Raw genomic sequence first — 12,950 nt, forward strand, 5'->3', positions numbered from 1 at the left:
GGGATCGAAAGAAAAAGGCAAGTGACCAAATATGAGGTGCCAAAAAAAATCAAGAAAAGAAAGTTTTATAGTACATAGAGGATGACATGCGGGTCCCATTTAGCAGTAGCGGTATCACCGTTTGAGAGGCGGCAGGGGATCGAAAAAAAAAGGCAAGTGACCAAATATGAGGTGCCAAAAAAATCCAAGAAAAGAAAGTTTTATAGTACATAGAGGATGACATGTGGGTCCCATTTAGCATCGACGGTATCACCGTTTGAGAGGCGGCAGGGGATCGAAACAAAAAGGCAAGTAACGAAATATCAGGAGCCAAAAATAATCCAAGAAAAGAAAGTTTTATAGTACATAGAGGATGACATGCGGGTCCCATTTAGCAGCAGCGGTATCACCGTTTGAGAGGCTGCACGGGATCGAAAGAAAAAGGCAAGTGACCAAATATGAGGTGCCAAAAAAAAATCCAAGAAAAGAAAGTTTTATAGTACATAGAGGATGACATGCGGGTCCCATTTAGCAGCAGCGGTATCACCGTTTGAGAGGCGGCAGGGGATCGAAAAAAAGGCAAGTGACCAAATATGAGGTGCCAAAAAAATCCAAGAAAAGAAAGTTTTATAGTACATAGAGGATGACATGCGGGTCCCATTTAGCATCAGCGGTATCACCGTTTGAGAGGCGGCAGGGGATCGAAACAAAAAGGCAAGTAACGAAATATCATGAGCCAAAAATAATCCAAGAAAAGAAAGTTTTATAGTACATAGAGGATGACATGCGGGTCCCATTTAGCTGCAGCGGTCTCAACGTTTCCAAGGCGGCAAGGGATCAAAAGAAAAAGGAAGTAGCCAGAAATCAGGGGTCAAAAAAATCCAAGAAAAGAAAGAAATTTGGTTCATAGAGGATGACAAGCGGGACCCATGATCCTGCATCGTAAACGGCTCGATCGGAGAGCGTTGAACGAGATGGCGCGATCGAGAAAAAACAATGCTAGAGAGGCTGCCATGTGGGCCCTACATCCCTGGGCGGTGCGGATTTGCGTTGACTCGGCCGGCGAACCCGAGAATTCGCGATGCACCACGTCCCGGGCCACCATACGCGACGTTTTGGCCGCTTTCGTCGGGCTAGGTGGCCTCAAAAACGAGAAAAAAAAGTTTTGACATGAACCACGGAGGGACCAAAAATCGTCGGCCATGGTGCACCAGCAACCACGGCGCGACTTCAACTTCGTCGGCCATGGCAACTTTTCTTGTAGTGCTTACTGATGCATAGGAAGGCGCACTCATCGAGTTCCTCCGTGAGCGCTGGGAGATATTTGCATGGGAACCATCCGACATGCCAGGTATCCCCAGGGAACTCGCTGAGCACGCCCTCAATGTTGATCCGAACGACAAAACCGAGTGCAACGATCGATGCGCCGATTTTACGAGCCGAAGAGAAGGGCAATTGGTGAAGAAGTTAATCGACTTCGCAAGGCAGGGTTCATTCGAGAGCTTAAGGAAGCTGAGTGGGTGGCTAATCCTGTTATGGTACCAAAAAAGGACACAACCGCTCTCCGCATGTGCATCGATTACACCGGCCTTAATAAGCACTGCCCAAAGGACCACTTCCCGCTGCCTCGTATAGACCAGATAGTCGATTCCACAGCTGGATGCGACCGCCTCTCCTTCCTGGACGCATACTCTGGGTATAACCAGATCAAGCTCAAAAAAGAAGACCAGGAGTTAACTGGGTTTATCACCCCGCACGGTGTTTTTACGCTACAACGTCATGACCTTCGGGTTGAAGAATGCAGGGGCAACTTACCAACGGTGCATGCAAGCTTGCCTTGGAGAACAGATCGGGAGGAACATCGAAGTCTACATCGACGACATTGTGGTGAAAACAAAGCACGCCACTACTCTAATCGACGATTTGCAGGAAACCTTCGACAACCTAGACAAGTACAAAATCAAGTTGAACCCGAAGAAATGTGTCTTCGGAGTGCCAGGGGGACAAGTACTCGGCTACTGTTGACGTCAGAAACCCACCGGCGGGCAGTGACTGGTCAACACCGTAGAGCCGGGAACAACTAGGGCTGCGGCCGGCCCTGGTCCCTCGGAGCGACGGCCCGCAAAGCCTCTTGGTCGCGCGCCGATGCAAATTGCAAGGGCGTGCCACCCGACCTATACCAGTCGGGAAGGTGTGGATGATGCCTCGCTTAGTTTCCTGCGGGGCACACACGTACACGTTAAATACGAGCCTCGATCGGCTCTCAGGTTGTCCTGTGAATCGGCTCATGGAGCCGATCCACCCATGATTCGTCCGAGGTGGCCGAATATATGGTGGTCCTGCTTGATCATGATAAAGCACATGAGATCCACGACGATCTGGGGTTTTCACCGCATAATCGGATCATCCTACTCACGATTGGGCCTCGCGCTCACGCACGGTAAACGTAAGCCAGCCCTAGACAAGGCCTAAAAACCAACACTAGGTTGATCCTCGGAACGTCCTGTCTAGGGGCAGCAAACTACACCCCGCATGCCGCTGGATCCTCCAACCCTTTGTAAGGCCTAACTATTGCGAGATATTAAACTAATCCTTGATGAATCAAGGAGCGACCAGTAACGGATCAGATCTACTAAATAACGATCAAGCGGGGTGCCGCCCTGCACCCATGATGAGGTACGGGGACGGCTAGATGCGCAAGGGTTGCACTACGACAGCATATGATACTAGGAACAATGCTAACCCTAACACATCTATGATAACTACGTTGCTCGCCATCAAAAAGGCTTCGATACGAGCAACGCATGAACAACTAGGCAGGCTCGTGTCTGCCTAGATCGCAGATGCGATCTAGGCAGCATGGTGCTTACCGGAGGAACCCTCGAGACGAAGGAGTTGGCGATGCGCCGAGATTGGTTTGTGTTGAACGTTGGTTGTTGTTTATTCCATAAACCCTAGGTACATATTTATAGTCCAGGGGACTTTCTAATGTGGGCGTGCACTAAACCGTGCACGAGGCAAACTCTAATCTCTACGTAACCTACTATAAAGATACACGGGCTAACTAGCCCAAACTTGATAAACAAGGCCGATTCACACATCTCTCTACGCGTATATCTTCAAGTCCATCTTGATCGCGGCCCACCTCTGACTTGGTCAAATTCTGGTGATAACACATGCCCCCCTGGTTTTGGAAATGACATTTCCAAAATCATTATGCTTTTCTCTCGTAGGGTCATGTCGTGGCGGAAGCGGAACCGTCGCAGAGTTCTTCATCATGATAACTTGCCTCCTCAACTTCTCTGCACGATTTGATAGTTTCGGCACCACTTCCTCGGAAACTGCTGTGGCATTGAATTTCTATCATGCCCTCTTTTATTTAACCGCCCCAAATAGTTCCGCTCTGCATCTCCTTCGCATTAGCACCCAAAACCCCTCCTGCGCCACCATGTCCTCTTCCTCCTCTGCCTCATCGGATCTTTCCACCCAGTCCTCTTCGTCTCGCGAGCCGACGCCGGAGCACAACCCGGCGGAGGTCCATGCAGCCAACATCCGCCGTGCCATTGCGGCCGGGGAGGAGTCAGATCATGACTTCTCCATCTGGTCAGAGGACGACAAGTCCCTGACTGATGGGGAGAGCGATCTCCGCTTCCTCGCCGACAAGGAAGCGGTGGAAGAAAGCGAGGATGATCGCTTCCCCTGGGATGGGGCCACCTCCGAGGAGGTGAAGGAGGACGAAGAGGAGGATGACGACGACGAGCAGCTCCCCGACGAGCCGCCGGCCAAGCGCCATTGCCCCCGGCCGGGGAACCTGAGTGACTTCGACGGCGGCGACGACGACGACGACGACGAGGAAGACGAGGACAATGAAGGTCCCGCCGGCGGCCGCTGGAGCAGCGATGACGAGCCGGCCGGGAGCAGCGCCGACAGCGGCGATGACGGCGATGACGAGGGCAGCAACGGCCCGTAGATAGGGCCCCTAGCATAGGATCCGTAGAAGTAGGCGGGGTAATGTATCCCCTTTTGAGGGCAATCAGCCCTACTATGTAAGAAATCTCGCCTATTAATGAAGAACTTTCCCCCAATTTGATTTGCCGATTTCTTCTGAGCTCAACTGAGCCGATCCCTTCTTCCACTGACCTTGCCGACTCGTTCCTTTTGCCAATGCATGATGAGCCGATAGCACCGCATCGGTCCTTCAAAATTCGCCCTTCCCTTCTTCAACTGATGATTTTCTCAATTTGGCAGAAAAAGCAGGATCTTCAGGAAAACCTTTGAACTTTCCCAACCAAACCCCACGATGCTCTTCAATATTCATCATTTGTGAAGAGGGTTGCAATGAAGGACCAGCCGATGGTATCCCAATCGGCTTTTAAACAGAGTAAAACAGAGCGTCCACCGGGCTCGTCCCCCCCGAGCCTCACTCGAGGCGAGACTGTCAAAGAGAATGTGCCAAAGCCGATCCCCCTTCTTCCTCAGACAGCCGGAATTTGGTTCAGGAACCCAGATCGGCTCGAAGCAACGGAAGGCACCATCGCTGGCCTGAACTTAGTGAAGACTAGATAATCATCGCATAATTCCGCTATCGGCTTCTGCTATCCTTAAGTCGATGTCTGCTGCATCGGCTGCGCTCAAAAAAATTTTGAAATTTTTTAGGCCGATTTGTGTGTCGGCCCCCATATTTGATAGTATTATCTCATATCCTCGTGTTTTATCCATCTAGGTGCCCCCCGAGCCGATTCTGTCAAGAGAATTGATGGTATCGGCTCTTCAGGTAGTCCTTGTTGGGTCAAACGTTGATCCCAGGCAGAATGGATGGTGAGGATAATTTTGGCCGATCGCTGGAATCGGCCTCCACGTTGCTTGCTCGGTGAAGGTTTTGTAATATCCCTTCAACAGTTTAGGAGGGCCGATCGCAAGGATCAGCCTCGCCACGTTGCTTATTGACGTAGTCTTGCTACTCGCCCAGGCCGGTAGACAAAACCAGCCCAATCTCCGATTTAATTACGTTGGTGCGCTTGCTGTTGTCCACCTTAGGTGCATCGTGTGATCGTGGAGCTCTACACTTCGCCGGACGAACGAGCACCATGTCTGTGCCAGCCGATGTTTCATCATCGGCTTTCCTTTGCTTGGGGCGCCACTCTTTTCTTTGCGGCAGTCCCTCCTCATCCAGGGTCCTCTGGACTTTCGCAGCCAAATCAGGTCGTGCCTTCCTCGGCGTATGCAAGTATAACCTTTCGGCTTCCTCCGGACCGCGCAATCGGCTGAACCCTGCGCTTTTGTGAATGGCTGAGACCATCGGGGCACCATCTTGGACGGTGACACCTATCTTCTTCGTCTTCCCCCTCGTCTTCCGAATCCTCGAGATCTTCCAACGAGAGGGGTCTCAGCGACGTCTGTTTTGTGGTGGGAGAGGCCCTAGGCGCTCGAATACGGACACGTTGGCTGCCTCCTTCTTTTCCGGTTGCATTCACGGCGGTTGCCGATTGTTGGTAATCGGCTCATTCCTGAATCCCAGCAGTGTCCGAAGAAAGGGCAGTCCCAATGCTCGTCCGTATCGTCCTGCTCCCTGGCGTGGCGATCCTGCCGCTCCTCATCGTGAGTATGCCGACGATGTCTTCTGTCGTTTCTAGCCATACGGCCTCTTTCGTCATCGTCGCCGTGTTGCCGGCGTTGATCATACCGACTCACGTACTTATTGAGGAGGTGATCAGAGAGGGGTCGTTGATATCTTATGTTCTTAACTTCCCCTCTCGTGACGTAGCGCTTGCCATCTTGACGGAGCCGATCGCATGGAGCGGCCCCCTCTCGTGTCCTTGCTCCGAGAGCGGTCGTCTTCATCCCCGTCCTTCTCGGAGCGGTGTCCAAGCTCTACCATGCTGATGTTGGCTGAGAAATCAGGCTGGCACCCTCTGAGGTGGGAGAACTCCACCATGTTGACGGCGGGGAAGGGGTGTGTGTCGACCTTCATGGCGTACTGGTTAAAAATTAGTCGCCCATTTTCTATTGCCATCTGGATCTGCTGACGCCACACCCTGCAGTCGTTAGTGGTGTGGGTGAACGTATTATGCCACTTGCAGTATGGCTTTCCGTTCAGCTCTTGCACCGTGGGAACTTTGTGGCCTTCGGGAATCTTTATATGCTTCTCCGCGAGTAAGAGATCGAAAATTTGCTCGGTTTTCGTCACGTCGAAGTCGAATCCTCTTGGAGGTCCCGGTGGCTTCACCCATTTGCGGGTTACCGGGCTCGCGGCTCGAGTCCACTCAGCCACCGCGACCTCTTGTTCTCCCGTAGCGACTTCATCTTCGCCTGCGTCGACCATGGTAACCACCCGCTTGAACTTGTCCTGGTAGACATCTGGGTGACGCTGTTCATATGCTGACAGCTTCTGTACCATGTGCGCTAGTGACGGGTAGTCCGCTTGGGAGGCCACGTCCTTGATCGATGATGACAGACCCACCACCGCCAACTCGATCGCTTCCTTTTCGCTTACGTGAACCGAATAGCATCGGTTCCTAACGGTCCCGAAGCGCCGGATGTATTCCGACACTTGTTTCCCCGCGCTTCGTCGTACTTGTGCTAGATCGGCAATGCCAGCCTCGGAAGCCTCGCGAGTGATATTGCTCATGGAACCGTTCTTCCAAATTGCTTCCAAGTCCGGATTGAGTTCGGTGGCAGCGACGTGTACCAGCCGAAAGCCGATCCCGTGAGGGACCGTGAGAAGTACCTCACGCGCAGCTCGTCCGACGCTGAGATCATGCCCGACTGTGCCAAATATCGGCTCACATGCTCGATGGAGCTGGAACCATCCGATCCGCCGAACTTTGTGAAGTCCGGGAGCCGATATTTGGGTGGTAGCGGGATCAATTCGTACTCGTTGGGGTACGGCTTGGTATAGCCGATCACCTTTCTTTTCGGCATCATGCCGAACTGATCTTTCAGGATCGTACAAATTTGATCCGCGGTGATGGCTGCAGGTGCCGAACCCTGAAGATTCGTCGGAGTGGCGTACTTAACCAGCCATGCTTGTTTTTCTGGTTCTGAGCCAACTGCAGGAGCTGGGCTCGGGAGTTTTGCCGGGGTGGCGTATTTGGCTAGCCACGTTTGCTTCTCAGGGTCTGCCTCCGACGTTCCTCCTGTTGCCCCAGAAGTCCCTGCTATAGCAACCTGGTTCGAGGGTGCCCAGGTGCTGCAGTCTGGCACGTATGCGCATGCGTACCCGTGCGGGATCTCCTTGGGCGCGTCCTGAAGAAATTGGTAGTCACTGGGGTCACCACCAATCTTGTAGACGACATAGGCCGATGAGTTCGGCGCTTCGGCGCCGCCAACGCGAACGGCAGCGGTGGACGGGGACCGGAGTAGCAACTCCCCTTGGTGAGTCCCTAGGGCTGGTCCCGACGGAGAGTACTCGATGGCTCATGATCTCCTGGATCACGCGCAGCGCGACGCGCTCCAACGTATTCACCGAGGCTCTCGGAATGGCGGTGCGGCGAATGAGCCACCATGAAGTTTATCTCCCGACGCGGCGACACAGGTGCGTTCCTCTGACGGGGTGGACAGGTCCACTCCATCAAGCGCGCCTTCAGGTGTGAACCCCTTCCATCTGATGCCATGGGAGCGGGTCCTGTGGAAAGAGCCGATTAGGTCGGCTTCGAGGGCAGATTTGACCTCGTCATACTTCTTCTTGAGCTCGCCAGAGAGCTCCTCGTACGTGACCGGAGTTTCTTCTGCCACCTCTGATGTAGATGGCATTGTGTTTGATGTTGAAGATGTGTCCCACCGGGCGTGCCAGAATGTGTTGACGTCAGAAACCCACCGGCGGGCAGTGGATCGGTCAACACCGTAGAGCCGGGAACAACTAGGGCTGCGGCTGGCCCCGGTCCCTCGGAGCGACGGCCCGCAAAGCCTCCCGGTCGCGCGCCGATGCAAATTGCAAGGGCGTGCCACCCGACCTATACCCGGTCGGAAGGTGTGGATGATGCCTCGCTTAGTTTCCTCGCAGGGCACACACGTACACGTTAAATACGAGCCTCGATCGGCTCTCGAGGTTGTCCCGTGAATCGGCTCATGGAGCCGATCCACCCATGATTCGTCCGAGGTGGCCGAATATATGGTGGTCCTGCTTGATCATGATAAAGCACATGAGATCCACGACGATCTGGGGTTTTCACCGCATAATCGGATCATCCTACTCACGATTGGGCCTCGCGCTCACGCACGGTAAACGTAAGCCAGCCCTAGACAAGGCCTAAAAACCAACACTAGGTTGATCCTCGGAACGTCCTCGTCTAGGGGCAGCAAACTACACCCCGCATGCCGCTGGATCCTCCAACCCTTTGTAAGGCCTAACTATTGCGGTTATTAAACTAATCCTTGATGAATCAAGGAGCGACCGTAACGGATCAGATCTACTAAATAACGATCAAGCGGGTGCCGCCCCTGCACCCATGATGAGGTACGGGGACGGCTAGATGCGCAAGGGTTGCACTACGACAAGCATATGATACTAGGAACAATGCTAACCCTAACACATCTATGATAACTATGTTGCTCGCCATCAAAAAGGCTTCGATGACGAGCAACGCATGAACAACTAGGCAGGCTCGTGCTGCCTAGATCGCGAGATGCGATCTAGGCAGCATGGTGCTTACCGGAGGAACCCTCGAGACGAAGGAGTTGGCGATGCGCCGAGATTGGTTTGTGTTGAACGTTGGTTGTTGTTTATTCCATAAACCCTAGGTACATATTTATAGTCCAGGGGACTTTCTAATGTGGGCGTGCACTAAACCGTGCACGAGGCAAACTCTAATCTCTACGTAACCTACTATAAAGATACACGGGCTAACTAGCCCAAACTTGATAAACAAGGCCGATTCACACATCTCTCTACGCGTATATCTTCAAGTCCATCTTGATCGCGGCCCACCTCTGACTTGGTCAAATTCTGGTGATAACACTCGGCTACTTCATCTCGGCCAGAGGAATAGAAGCTAATCCTTTGAAGATCAAAGCCATTCTTGACATGGAACCGCCAAAGGATCTGCACCAAGTGCAGCAATTGGCAGGACGATTGGCGGCGCTCAGCAGATTCATCGCCAAACTAGGAGAAAAATCTTTAGCCTTCTACCACTTGATGAAAAAGTCGGAAAAGTTCGAATGGACAAACGAGGCGCAGGAGTCTTTCGACAATCTAGAGAAAATTTTATCGACATCCCCAGTCCTCGTGACCCCACGCGAGAAAGAAACATTGCTCATGTACATAGCTGCAACAACCCAAGTCTTTAGTAGCGTCCTGGTTGTCGAACGAGAAGAAGCAGGGAAGGTTCACGGTGTGCAGAGGCCTGTTTACTACCTCAGTGAAGTGCTCACGCCCGCAAAGCAGAGGTACCCCCATCATCAGAAGCTGGCATACGCATTATGGAGGTCAGCTCGCAAGGTACGGTACTACTTCACAGAGCACCCGATTATCGTCGTAAGCGAGGCACCATTGAAGAACATAATGACTAACCCAGAAGCCACGGGTCGAGTGTCTCAATGGGCCATCGAAATAGCGCCACACGACATAACTTACGTTAATCGAACGGCGATAAAATCCCAAATCCTCCCAGATTTCTTGGCAGATTGGATCCAGTCACAAACACCAGCAGCACCCGACATGTCGGGGTCATGGACAATGTACTTCGATGGGTCGAAACGGAGCATAGGCGCAGGAGCAGGGGTGGTACTAATATCACCACAGGGAGATAAGATGAGATACATACTTCGTATGAACTTCTCCTTACCAACAAATAACGAGGCAGAGTATGAGGTGTTGTTGCACGGGATGAAGATGGCGAAGGCATGTGGAGTGATACGTCTCCAACGTATCTATAATTTCTGATGTTCCATGCTTGTTTTATGACAATACCTACATGTTTTGTTCACACTTTATATCGTTTTGATGCGTTTTCCGGAACTAACCTATTGACGAGATGCCGAAGTGCCAGTTCCTATTTTCTGTTGTTTTTGGTTTCAGAAATCCTAGTAAGGAAATATTCTCGGAATCGGACGAAATCAACGCCCAGCATCCTATTTTCCCACGAAGCTTCCAGAACACCCGAGAGGGACCAGAGGGGGGCCACAGGGGCCCCACACACTAAGGCGGCGCGGCCAGAGGGGGGGCGCCGGCCTGTTGTGTGGGCCCCCCGTAGCCCTTCCGACTTCGCCTCTTCGCCTATAAGAAGCCCCCTGACCTAAAACCTCGACACGAATAAGCCACGGTACGTACGAGAAAAGTTCCAGAGCCGCCGCCATCGCGAAGCCAAGATCTGGGGGACAGGAGTCTCTGTTCCGGCACGCCGCCGGGACGGGGAAGTGCCCCCGGAAGGCTCCTCCATCGACACCACCGCCATCTTCATCACCGCTGCTTGTCTCCCATGAGGAGGGAGTAGTTCTCCATCGAGGCTAAGGGCTGTATCCGGTAGCTATGTGGTTAATCTCTCTCTATGTACTTCAATACAATAATCTCATGAGCCGCCTTACATGATTGAGATTCATATGATGATGCTTGTAATCTAGATGTCATTATGCTAGTCAAGTGGATTTTACTTATGTGATCTCCGGAGACTCCTCGTCCCACGTGTGTAAAGGTGACAGGTGTGTGCACCGTGTGGGTCTCTTAGGCTATATTTCACGAATACTTATTCACCGTTATGAATGGCATAGTGAAGTGCTTATTTATATCCCTTTATGATTGCAATGTGCTTTGTATCGCTACTAGTCTATGTGCTACTCATGTGATGTTATTGAAGTAGTCTATTCCTCCTGCATGGTGTAATGGTGATAGTGTGTGCATCGTGTAGTTCTTGTCGTAGATTATGATCATAATCTCTTGTAGGTTATGGAGTTGATTATCGCTATGATAGTATTGATGTGATTTATTCCCCCTTCATAATGTAAAGGTGACAGTGTGTATGCTATGTTAGTACTCGGTCTATTTTGTAAAGATCTATTATGCTCTAAGGTTACTTAAACATGAATATCGAATGTTGTGGAGCTTGTTAACTCCGGCATTGAGGGTTCGTGTAATCCTACGCAACGAATGGTGTTCATTATCAAACAAGAGTATATGTAGCACAAATGAGAGAAGTTATTATTTATTATGCGATCAATTTTGAGAGTGTCCACTAGTGAAAGTTTGATCCCTAGGCCTTGTTCCCAAACATCGAATCTCCGTTTATTTACTGTTTTGTTGCATGTTTACTTGCTGCCATATTTTATTCAGATTGCTATTACCACTCATATACATCCATACTACTTGTATTTCACTATCTCTTCGCCGAACTAGTGCACCTATACATCTGACAAGTGTATTAGGTGTGTTGGGGACACAAGAGACTTCTTGTATCGTGATTGCAGGGTTGCTTGAGAGGGATATCTTTGACCTCTTCCTCCCTGAGTTCGATAAACCTTGGGTGATCCACTTAAGGGAAAACTTGCTGCTGTTCTACAAACCTCTGCTCTTGGAGGCCCAACACTGTCTACAAGAATAGAAGAACCCGTAGACATCATGGAGCAACTCGCCTGGAGATTTACGGAGATTCAAACTTGGTAGTACAACAGTCGATGAACCTGTGTGATGCGGTCAGTGACAACATGGTTGCCTACCGACAGTTGTATCAAAATATGGAAGACAAATTCGAAGGGTGCGAGCTCAAACATATCGGCAGAGCCAGCAATGAGGAAGCCGATTCTTTGGCAAACATCGGGTCCATGTGCTCCCCCATCCCAGACGGAGTACTTTACGAAGTAATCGCCCAACGATCGATAAAAGAGAAAGCGTCGGCACCTCCAAAGACATCGGCTGATGAATCGGAGGCAAGCCCGCAGCAAGCTGCCGAAGAGTCCCCAACCCCGCTTGCGGAACAGGTCCTCCTCATTGAGCCATTATGGACCAAACCATTCCTGGCGTATCTAAGAAAGCAGGAGCTGCCGGAGGATCAAGTAGAAGCAAGACGAATCATCAGGCGATCGAAAGCCTTCACCGTGGTGAACGGAGAACTCTACCAGCGCAGCATTTCTGGTATTTTCCAAAGGTGTATTGCCATTGACGACGGAAGAGCACTATTGCGCGAGATACACGAAGGAACTTGCGGACACCACGCAGGGAGCAGGGCCCTTGTGGCGAAAGCCTTCAGGGCGGGATTTTACTGGCCAACAGCGGCATCGGATGCTTGAGATTTGGTCATGAAGTGCGACCCTTGCCAACGTTTCTCGCCAAAACCGCACGCCCCTGCGACAGATCTGATGACAATACCTCTGGCGTGCCCCTTTGCTCAATGGGGACTCGACCAAGTTGGGCCACTGCCAAGGTCATCACCTGGAGGCCACCCGTATTTACTGGTTCCAGACGACAAATTCACAAAGTGGATCGAGGCAGTACCGGTACGAAACCAGAAAGCAGAAACAGCGGTGCAATTCTTCACGGGAATAACCTGTCGATTCGGTATGCCTCACAGCATCGTCACAGACAACGGAACCAACTTTGACTCCAAGGAGTTTCGAAAATTTTGTGACGATGGAGGAATCAAACTCAAGTTTGCATCAGTGGCTCACCCACAGACCAACGGCCAGGTGGAAAGGATCAACGGTCTAATAGGAGATGGCCTCAAGAAACGCCTTACGGGTGCGGCTGGAGCTTGGGTCGAGGAGTTACCATCTGTACTCTGGAGCTTGCGTACCACACCTAACAGGTCGACTCAATACACCCTGTTCTTCCTGGTACATGGAGCCGAAGCAGTTCTGCCAGCCGACGTTCGGTTCGAAGCCCCTCGAGTAACAGCATACACAGAATCCTCTTCCAACATCGCGCTGCAGGATGCTGTAGACCTCCTTGATGAAGCTCGAGACATTGCTTTGGCAAGAACTACGGTATACCAGCAGGCGTTGAGAAATTATCACAGCCGACGAATACGCAGTCGAAGCTTTAATGT

The sequence above is a fragment of the Lolium rigidum genome, chromosome 4, assembly GCF_022539505.1.
Source record: "Lolium rigidum isolate FL_2022 chromosome 4, APGP_CSIRO_Lrig_0.1, whole genome shotgun sequence".
Classification (NCBI taxonomy): Eukaryota; Viridiplantae; Streptophyta; class Magnoliopsida; order Poales; family Poaceae; genus Lolium; species Lolium rigidum.